This window comes from Hippopotamus amphibius, chromosome 1 (assembly GCF_030028045.1).
Source record: "Hippopotamus amphibius kiboko isolate mHipAmp2 chromosome 1, mHipAmp2.hap2, whole genome shotgun sequence".
In the NCBI taxonomy this organism is placed as follows: Eukaryota; Metazoa; Chordata; class Mammalia; order Artiodactyla; family Hippopotamidae; genus Hippopotamus; species Hippopotamus amphibius.
In genome coordinates this window covers 89,892,992-89,895,854 of record NC_080186.1, presented here as the reverse complement: position 1 = coordinate 89,895,854, position 2,863 = coordinate 89,892,992, and the positions used below count along the sequence as shown (strand labels likewise).

Here is a 2,863-nt window from a genome sequence, read left to right as displayed (position 1 = left end):
AAGGACAAAGTCCTCCCTGACTATTCTACCCTACAGTAAACCAGGTTCTGATCCTCTCTAGCCTTTATCAAGCATTTGGATCTAATGTTTTTGCTGCCTAATACCATTAAATTAGCTTTTCACAAGCTTTCACTTATCTTCCAATTAGACTGTAAGCTCCTTAAAGGAAGATTCCTGCATTGTTTTTCCTATTTCCACATGCACCCACATAGCAGATGCTCTACACATCTTGGTTTTGCAAAATAACATGGTCAATCCAAACGTAGAGTGTTCTTTACAGATTTTTCTACAATCAATCTATGGTCTTGTATAAACAGGGATTTTCTGCTACCCGATAGTTTTTTTTTCGTGTTTCGTTATCAGGACTCATCAGCTGACTCTGTGTCCCAGCCACAGGACTGTAGATGTTCATCCTGTGGGAACTCCACTTCAATATCATACACAAAATTTGGATCATCCTTCTTCTTCTGATTTTTCTCAAAAAGTTCATCCATGATGCTCTTCCTTTTGGCAAGTTCCTTGTCATCTAGTTTGTTCAGGTCTTCCTCAGGATCAATGGTTGTTTCCCGTTGAATTTGTTCCATTGTTTCTGCCAAACTCTGCCCCCACAAGTGACCTCGTAAAAAACTGAATAACTTCTCTAGCTGCTTCAGGGATACTTGTTCCAGGTAACCCTTGTGTCGTGGATTATTCTTTAATTGTTCAGCAGTTCTGCTGCAATCTGAATACTTTGAAAAGTTTCGGACTGGCATGACACGCTGGCGATTTTACCCTTTCATTTCATTCTCGTAGATTAAGATAATAGCTGGAGGCTGGAACCTGATTCCACATTTCTTGGCAGTGCACGTCATTCTGACATACACTTCACAGTAAATCAGAGGAAATCTGATGAAAATGTGTTAGTCACACAATGACTTCCTGCTCCACACTTCTTAAGAGCATGCTTGTACTGCTGTCAGTTTCAGGTAGCATCTTCCGACATCTTTCTTCTTTAATGCATCCATCCGTTTACCCAGCTCTTCCCCCTAGACATGAAAACTCTTCTCAGGGACCCGTGACCTGCGTGATCTGCCATGCCGCACCTAAAGTGTGCGGGCTCAGCCACCAGACAGACGACGCCTTCCCTACCCGCGAGCCACCAGGGCGAGACTAACTCTCACCCACGGAGAGGGACGCAAAACGCATCTCCAGCAGCTCAACGTCCGAAAGCTCCGTGAGGGGCTGTTCCACCGCAGCGCGCCCGGGAGCGCTTGACTTCGAGGCCAGGCGGAGCCCGGCGCTGCGGAAAGATGGGACCGCCGCAGCTCCGCAGGCGCGATCGCGGGCTGGATTCCGCCCCGGCACACACTCGGTAGCGGGGCTGGGAGCCGGGAGCTGGGCCGGGCGGTTCCCCGCACAACGTGGGGGTCTCCGCGTCAGGCCGCAGCCCAGGCGCACGCCACCTATAGCATTTCTTATAGGGCAAATCTACCAGTGAAAAACTCCCTTAGCTTTTGTTTATCTAGGACTATTCTAACTTCTCCTTCACATTTTATTGCACTTCGATTTATTGCATTTCACAAATGTTGCATTTTTTACAAATTGAAGGTTTGTGGCAACCCTGTATTGAGCAAGTCTATCAGTGCCAGTTTTCCAACAGCATTATTTTTAATTAAGGCACATATGTTTTTATGCTATTGCACACTTAGACTACAGTATACAGTAAAGTATATTGTATACAGTATATTGTAACTTTTATAGGCACTAGGAAACAAAAAATATTTGTGTGACTCGCTTTATTGTAATATTTGCTTTATTGTGATGGTCTGGAATTGAACGTGCGATATCTCTAAGCTATGCCTGTATAGGATTGTTGGTTGACAGATTTTTTTTCCCCTCAGCACTTTAAAAATATCATCCCACTCACTTCTGGCCTCTATTGTTACTGATAAGAAATATGCTGTTAATATTGAGGATCCCTTGTAAGTCATTTCATCAGTTTCTATTATTTTACTATATCTTTACTTCCACTTTCTTTATGCTTAATATGATGCTTTCAAGATTATAACCTTGTCTTCCACTTTTGAAAATTTGATTATAATGAGTCTTGGTGTGTGGATCTCTTTGAGTTTACTCTCTTGGAGTTCATTTAATTCCCTGAATGTGTAGATTTGTGTGTGTGTATTTGTGTGTATGTGTGTTGTGTGTCTGTCTGTATGTGTGTTTTAAATTAAATTCAGGGAGTTTTTTGCCATTATTTTTTCAAATATTCTTTCTATCCTTTTCTCTCTTTCCTGTTCTTCTAGGATTCCTATTACGTCTACGTTAGTATGTCTAATGGTGTTGTCCCCCCATGTCTCTTAGGCTCTGTTCATTTTTTCTCTATTCTTTTCCCTTTTTGCTTCTCAGACTAGGTAATTACAATTGCTCTGTCTCCAAGTTCTCTTACATTTTATACTGTCTGCTCAAATCTGCTACTGAACTCTTCTGGTGAATTTTTCGTTACTGTACTTTTCAGCTCCAGTATGTCTGTCTGTGTTTGTTGGTTTTTTTTTTTTTTTTAATTTTTATCTCTGTTGATATTCTCTATTTGTCATACATTGTTCTCTTGGTTTCCTTTAGCACTTTGTCTATGGTTTCCTTTAGCTCTTTAAGCATATTTAAGATAGTTGATTTAAGTCTTTGCCTAGTAAGTCAGTCCAATATCTGTGCTTGCTTAAAAACAATTTCTGTCAATTGTTTATGTGAATATGTTATACTTTCTTTTTTCTTTGCATGCTTATTTCTTTGTTGAAAACTTGCTATTTTGATATTAAAAGGAGGTAACTCTGGAAATACAATTATTCCCCTTCCTCAGTTTTCTTGTATTGCTTTCTATGGCCTG

General features: G+C 40.8%; 1 pseudogene; it reads right to left on the bottom strand.

Moving 5' to 3' along the window:
* Positions 1–359: 359 nt before the first annotated feature.
* On the bottom strand, positions 360–926 carry LOC130837649 (centrosomal protein of 19 kDa-like; annotated as a pseudogene).
* Between the last annotated feature and the right edge of the window lie 1,937 nt (positions 927–2,863).